The sequence below is a fragment of the Physeter macrocephalus genome, chromosome 20 (assembly GCF_002837175.3).
Source record: "Physeter macrocephalus isolate SW-GA chromosome 20, ASM283717v5, whole genome shotgun sequence".
In the NCBI taxonomy this organism is placed as follows: Eukaryota; Metazoa; Chordata; class Mammalia; order Artiodactyla; family Physeteridae; genus Physeter; species Physeter macrocephalus.
The window spans coordinates 105,534,633-105,542,668 of record NC_041233.1 but is presented as its reverse complement, the minus strand read 5'-3'; the positions used below and the strand labels follow the sequence as shown (position 1 = coordinate 105,542,668).

At 37.2% G+C, this 8,036-nt stretch overlaps 1 long non-coding RNA gene across 2 annotated transcripts in view; it reads left to right on the top strand.

Annotated features, from left to right (window-relative positions):
* Window positions 1-3,615, top strand: part of LOC102986684 (uncharacterized) — a 32,829-nt gene extending 29,214 nt beyond the window's left edge. The window contains exon 4 of one of the 2 annotated variants that reach the window (XR_447331.2): window positions 2,546-3,615. This is a non-coding gene — a long non-coding RNA (uncharacterized lncRNA). The remainder of the gene's footprint in view (window positions 1-2,545) is intronic. The other variant, XR_447330.3, reaches the window with a different exon arrangement.
* Window positions 3,616-8,036: the final 4,421 nt, after the last annotated feature.

Sequence of the window (8,036 nt, the reverse complement as noted above, 5' to 3'; positions counted from 1 at the left end):
CCTTAGGATTCTCTATGTATAGTATCATGTCATCTGCAAACAGTGACAGCTTTACTTCTTCTTTTCCGATTTGGGTTCCTTTTATTTCTTTTTCTTCTCTGATTGCTCTGGCTAAAACTTCCAAAACTATGTTGAATAATAGTGGTGAGAGTGGGCAACCTTGTCTTGTTCCTGATCTTAGTGGAAATGGTTTCAGTTTTTCACCACTGAGATGCCTCAGTTTCTGTCTGCAGCCCAGTCTGCTCCCATGAACTCCAGACTCATATCCTTGCACCTGGCCATCCAGCGACAGACCCTTGATTTTGAGCTTGATAGGGTGTCTTGCTTTGGCCAATGGAGTGTGGTGGGAAGTGGCAATGTGCAAGTTCTGGGCCTAGGCTTTAAGAAAAATTGAGTCTTCTGCCCCCTGAGAACATGCTTCAACCCTCCTGCTTGTCCAAGGAGACAGTGGAGCAACTGTGTCCTAACCCATAGCCTAGAGCCACACACAGGCAAGCTTAGTTCTTACTAGCTGACACCAGCCAATTCAGTCAGGTGAGGAAGAATACATGACTGTTCTTTAAATCAATTCAGTTTTGGTAATGCTTTGTTACATGCCTTGGTTGTGACAATAGCAAATTAAACTCAACTCCTAATTTTCCTCTTACATCTTTTTTTTTCACTGTCATCCTCACCAATGGTGATAACAAATCCATCCTTCTCACGCCCCAAAATTTGAGTTATTCTTGACATCTTTCTTCTTCTCACACTCCATATTCAAACCATCAGACAATTCTATTTGCTCTACCTTCAAAGTATGTCTGCAACACAACCATCTCTCAAGCTTGCTAGCTAACCTGGTGCAAGCTACCACCACCTCTTGCTTAGAGTGTGGCAATAGCCTTCCAATGGTCCCCCTGCTTCTATCTGCCCTAATGCTTATAGGGTTTGTTTTCAAACTCTTTACTGATAAAGCAGTGACTCTTAAGAACCAGAGGACCAGTCAGAATCAACATTCCTGAAACCAAATCCTGGCCGAGCTCTACAATGGACAATTTTGCTTAACTGCTCTGCACTTGGTTGAATTCCCTGTAAAATGATAGAGTCCCAAAAGTCCTTTTCTCATCTGCATTTCTCTATTTATGGCTGGATATCATCAAGTCTCTTTGAGAATTATGTGGATATCCTCGGTTTTAATTTACTTACTCTACAGAGAGAACTAGTGGTTCAGATAATCCAAAAGAATATCAAGAAAATAATATAGCCTTAAAAATATCCAGAAAAATATGTATTGCCACAAAGACTAAACTCCTTTGCAAATTCCCAAAACGCTCAGCCCTGCCCTGTACTTACAGCAGACATAGAAGAGAAAGAGTTTATTAACTTAGAAGGAAAGAAAAAAACATTAACATAAGAAGTCATTAAAAATAATACAGTATTGGGCTTCCTGGTGGCGCAGTGGTTGAGAGTCCGCCTGCCGATGCAGGGGACACGGGTTCGTGCCCCGGTCCGGGAAGATCCCACATGCCGCGGGGCGGCTAGGCCCGTGAGCCATGGCTGCTGAGCCTGCGCGTCCGGAGCCTGTGCTCCGCAACAGGAGAGGCCACAACAGTGACAGGCCCGCGTACCACAAAAAATAAATAAATAAATAAATAATAATACAGTATTATGAAGCAAAGTATAATCTCAATAAATTTTTAAATTATTGCTTTTGTGGCCGGTTCTTGAATGATCTTTGTATTCAGAGATAGCAGCTGTCATACTGGTATATAAAGTGTACGTGTGTGCTTACTTTTTATGCATGGAACCAATAATATTTTGCAGTATGAACATGAAGCTATCATCTCTTGACTTGTGGCAGTACCATTCATTGACAATCTTAGAGCAGTGGATTTAAACTCTTTTTTCATCTTTGGTCTAACATATTCTCATCAAACTTAAAAGCTTTTATTTTTAAAGAAATGCATGAACCTTATAGCTTGCATTTTTCTAACCTTAAAAGTAATTACTGCAGAAAAAGTTATATATCTACAAAATGGAATACTGTGCAAACATTCATTTATATTAATATGGAAGAAATCTTCAAGATATAGGCAAAAAAGGAAGGTGTAGAACAATCTTTGTAGTATGCAATTTTTTGCAGGAAAGTGGAGAAATAATATAATCTTCATATATAAAGAAACAGTGAAGGATACAAAAGAAACACAAAATGTGGTTATTTCCCACTTATATCCTTTATATGTCATTTTGATTTTTAAGCCACAGGAATTTAAAAAAAACCCTATAAAACAAAGTATTTTTATCTTATTGAATAAAAACAAAATAAAACATACACACACAAAAAGAGCTTTCTTTTACCTCCCTCTTCTGGAAGCAGATTAAGATAGAAAGGGAGAATAATAGCTTGTTACTGTGTATTTTCCAATTATTGCCTTCATTTTTATGAGAATGAGAGTAAAAAAAGAATGCTGCTATTTTAGCCAGGCTACTGTGTACTGTAAAATGAATGTTTTTAGAAGAGTCCTTTTTGTATTCACTCAGAATTAAAACTTATTTCCGTCCACAGCTGCTTTTGGAAGCTCGTAGCTGTAATCGGAGAGCAGCAGATGCCTGCGTCTGCCAGGAGCCGCAGGACCACAGCAGCAGAAGCTGGTGCCCTCTGCTTGTTTGTGTTCATGCTCTGCTTGGGCTACTGTTGTCTTTGGAAGGAGTGACATTAATGCAGGGAAATCAATCCATTTTGTGTGACACTAAATATTTTCATTTGCTGTGTAATCATGTATATAGTCCCTATTCCTGATGAATCCTGAAGTAGGCTCAGGAGGGTGTCCAGGTTTATTGTAGAGAAGGAAGACATAGCAATGTCAGTCTTACAAAAGGCAAGTAAAAAGAAGCAAGTTTATGGATGTTAATTAACTCTTCATAATGATCTGTAATTTCCTTAGTTTATTTTTCATATACCTCGCTTTCAGTTTGGTGCATAATTTAGCCATAATTCATATGGCTAACACATGGATCCAAACCAAAATATGTACAATCCATAATACATACATCCAAAAATATAAAAGATACTGTTACTTCTGTTTCCACTTAATGCTTCATGACTGGTTGACTCTCAATTTTCCTACAGATATTAGTAATGGGGTTGTAGACTAAATATTTATGTGTAATCTCCTCTAAAATTTTTAGGAAAAAATATGAGTCTCAAGGAAAAATAAATTGTAAACACTTCCTGAATGGATTTAGTAGACAGAAAAAAAAATGCTAGGAAAAAATGGTTAAGAATTAATTATCTCTGTATATGATTGACATTTAATAAGAAAGAGTTCTCAAAGAACTGCTAACCCAGCAAGAATTACATGAAAACAGAAGTGCAATTCTTAATGGAAATTTATTCCAGCTATTCACTACCTTAGTGATTAATGTGAAATCTTTCCATCTACTTATTGTGTCAATTTAATAAAACTTTTAAAAGAATTTGATAAAAATTAACAAAATGGTCATCTCTCTAATTTTGCAGAAATTCCTCATGTCCACACATCTAGTCCTATAGGGTTGTTTTCTTAAATGTGGAGGAGACACAGGAAAAGAGGCCATATGACTAGGTATGCTATTATGTTATTTACAACAGCAAATGGCCTTTTGACATTCAACTAGGTAATCCTATGTATTGGGTGGCAAAATTCTAGATGTTTCAATAAATGCTTACTTAAAGACAATCCAAACAATGTTCAAATAACCATTTTCTTTATGTCTTACAAGTATTTCACACTGACCTTGAGCCACTGCAGCATTCTAAAGTGCCTTCTGAACTATCAAAGATGCAGTTATGGTCAATTTAATTTTAGTGCTAAGAATATGTTAATATGAATTATTTAAAATTGTAACCCGGGCTTCCCTGGTGGCGCAGTGGTTGCGCGTCCGCCTGCCGATGCAGGGGAACCGGGTTCGCGCCCCAGTCTGGGAGGATCCCACCTGCCGCGGAGCGGCTGGCCCCGTGAGCCATGGCCGCTGAGCCTGCGCGTCCGGAGCCTGTGCTCCCCAACGGGAGAGGCCACAGCAGAGGGAGGCCCACATACCACAAAAAAAAAAAAAAAAATTGTAACCCAAGGCTAATAATCTCTACATATAGTGCCTTATGTTAACCAGAATATTAAGTTCATAGACATCCTCATTGATCATATGTTTGCAATTTGCTGTACTTACAAATTTGAAAAAAAAAAGATAAACAATAACAATAATGCTCTAGAGATGTTCTTTTGAAACAAAGGTTTCCACTCTTTCAGAACACTTTTTTTTAGTTTTTCATGTTGAAATAAGTGATCCTCCCTTGAGCTCCCATTACAGCCTTTTTCACTGTATGTTATATTGCAATTATAGCTGTTTACATGTTCATTTCTCCTTGAAAACATTTAATGTCTGGAGGGCAGGGACTGTCTTACTCGTGAATACTGCATGAACATACATTGAATTTTGTTGTTTTTTGGGAGGTGGCTGGCAATCAAGGTTTTTGTCTTGTTTTTATTTTTTATTGATATATAATTGGCATGTAACGTTTTATTAGTTTCAGGTGTACAACATAACTACTTGATATTTGTAGATATTATAAAATGATCACCCACAAGAAGTCTAGTTAACATCCATCTCCAGACATAGTTACAATTTTTTCCCTTGTGATGAGAACATTTACGATCTTCTCTCTTAGCAACCTCCAAATATGCAATACAGTATTGTTAACTTACAGTCACCATGCTGAACAACATTGAATTTAACAGAAGCATATGGCTGTTACTTATTTCAGTGTCACAGGTGCCCAGGCCTCTAACAAACATGTATTAAACTCCTGTGGTATGACTGTCAGTACATTAGGACAAGAGCTGGAAAGTGAAAAGAACAAAAATCCAGAGACACTTGTAGCTGATCTCTGATCAGTGTCATCTGGTGAAAGATACGAACACATAGGCAGTAATTACAGTACAAGGAGATCAGTGCCATCAAGGTCATTGAGAATACAGAGAAAAAAGAAACCTACATGGAGAAGAGGAGGTGACACTTGAGTACAGTCCTAGAAAGTGAGCCAGAGTTCGTTCACACAAAGGAGAGAGCAGCACACACAAAGACGTGGATCCAGGAGAGGCCCTCAGTGGTGCAGATGGTGAAAACCTCAGTGAGTCTGGATGGCAGAGCTCGTGGGGGCACAGATGGGCGGTGACCCTGGAATGGAGGCCTGAGTCTAGCCGTGGAGGACTCTGCACCTTTGTCCTGTGGACTAAAAGACACATGTGGGAAAGCAGGAGAGAGAAATGAACAGTGTGGAGGGTTGATTGGAAGCAAATGAGAGATGCAGGAAGAAAAACAACATTGAAGCTACTTATAAAATCAGCTACCTTCTATAGCCCTGGGCAGCTGGCTAGACTACCTACATGTGTAATTTAATTTAATCCTCACAACCACCCTGTGGGTTAAGTGTCATTGCCATCATTCCCTTTTATAGACAAGAAAGACTTCATGGTGTGAAGTCACTTGCCCATCCATGAGGTGGGCAAACGGTACAATCATTCATACCCAGATGCACATAACTCCAAAGTGTATGCATAGAATCACTAAATCTATGCCTTATATCTAACTTTAAAAATGAAATTTTGCCATTTGAGACAATAGGAATGGACCTGGAGAGTATTACGCTTAGTGAAATAAGACAGACAAATACTGTATGTTTTCACATATATGTGGAATCTAAAAAATAAAACAAAAGAACAGATAAAACAGAAACAGATTCACAGATACACCAAACAGAGGGGGGAAGGGTGGGGGAAGGGGCAAAAGAGGTGAAAAGGTTTAAGGGGTACAAACTATTGGGTATAAAATAAATAAGTTACAAGGATGTAATGTACAGCACAGGAAATACAGTCAATATTTTATAATAACCACGTATGAAGTATATTCTATAAAAACATCAAATTACTATGTTGTATACTTAAAATCAATGTAATATTGTAAGTCAACTCTACCTCAATTTTAAAAAAATGGATGTTACTGGGAATGTGATCAGAGGGAATGAAAAACAAAAACAAAGCAAAACAATGTTATATGTGCGCTGGCCATTCTCATTAGGCATCTGGCTGTTCCCTCCCAGAGGCACATCCAGGAACTCCTGCCACAGGGCATGGGGACTCTGATCCACAGAGTTCGATGATGATTACAGTAAGTATATGACATTGAGGTGATTACCTGTAACATTTGTTGTTATGCTAATGCAATTTTTAACTGAAGGTGCATGGTAGAAGGCTTTTTATAAACTGCATAGGTTGAATCTCCACAGAGCCCTAAAACTACTGAAGGAAAAAAACAAAGCACTACAATGGCAACACGGTGGCATATGCAAATGGACTTAAGGTCATCCAGAATATGTAACTTTTGGGCAAATTGCCTAACATCCTTGCTATTTTATGTGCTCTATTGTTTGGATATCCATATTATGAGCTTGCTCTCCTTTGGCCTGTGAAATTAATCTTATGATCTTTCTTTTCAATCCATTTCAGTAGGTGTTCTAATTTACATTTAAAATATATGGGCAGTGAAGTAATAGCCCCAAGAGACTCTCTATTACACTGACACGGTGAGCATGAACATGAGTGCACTGTGTTGGCCAATCTCTCAGCAAGAGTAAGAGAGGGGGCCCAGAACAGATGGGGGTCTCTCAACCATGACCTATTTAGCTATGTTTTCCTTCATCTGACTTGCCATTTCAGTCTTTAAAAAAGCAAGGCATCAAGTAAATGTTAAGTGCAGGATTTATTTATTTATTTAATTTCTGGCAGCTGAAAAATATAGATGGATTAAGTGTGTAGTCTTAGAGCTAGAAAGCTACTTACATCTATCATCATATGGGTTTGACTTGGTGGTTGGGAGTCTCAATCCACATTTAATTAAACTCCTTTGCTTTTTCAAATGAAATCTCAGGAGCACACACACACACACACACACACACACACAAAGTGTTTCCATTAGTGCAAGGCTTCTGTGGCTGCTGGAATTTGATTGATTTCATTGCATCCTGACTGTTCTATCTCCACAGGAAAAGTCTAATTTGTCCCCTTTTTGTCTGTGCCCTCCAACTTATTCTACTTGACAAGAATTTGGAATTCGAGTTGTTTGAATACTTTTGAAGGCTCACTGCTTGAATTTAGTGTGAATTTCTATCATAACGTTGCAAAATTTTAACAATAATAAATGATGTGAGTAAATAAAATTTTTACCAAATTAGAAGACCCAGAATGTTTGATTTTATAAAGAATGTCTGCACGATACATAGAAATTAATGTCAACATTAGTGTCTTTCATGAAGCCCTGACATTCCCAATAGTTAAAAGAAGTGAAGAATACAGGAAAGATTTCATGAGTTATGTTCCCCCATCTCCGCAATGTAAACACAAATATGCTATGACCTGTATTAGATGAGACTGGAGAAAAGGAAGTGTGATTGGATATGAGTAAGTAGAATATCATATATTTTACAATCAGGGCATCATAGATTTTCTACTAATTTCCATTTGTATATCTCTGTTCTTCTGAGGATCTCAAAGAACTTTATATTCAGTCATAAGCCAAAGCAGCCTATTAAAAGTAGATATTATATTGTTGTTACAATATGCCCTGCCTTGAAACAAGCAAGTATATATTAATGAATTTTTATCATAAAGAATAATTGTAGGTTATTTCACCTAACAATTTTATCTTATATTTTTATAAAAATTAATACTTTTAATAAATATGTCTAAATATCTGCATTCTACTATTCATTTTCATATTACTTGTCTATTATAAGATAATATTGCCTATTTCCTATGACAAAGGATTGCAATTGTAAATGCATACTTAAGAATTAAAAGTTGAAACAAACACTAAAATTTAGGAATCAAGAAAAATTAATGTAATAATGTCTGAATTATTAACACATAAGTGATAATGAAGAAATTATGTTAACCAAATTTTACAGTCCTCACAAGAAAGAATCTGTTATTAGACAAATATTTTACGTCCAGCCACACAAGCTG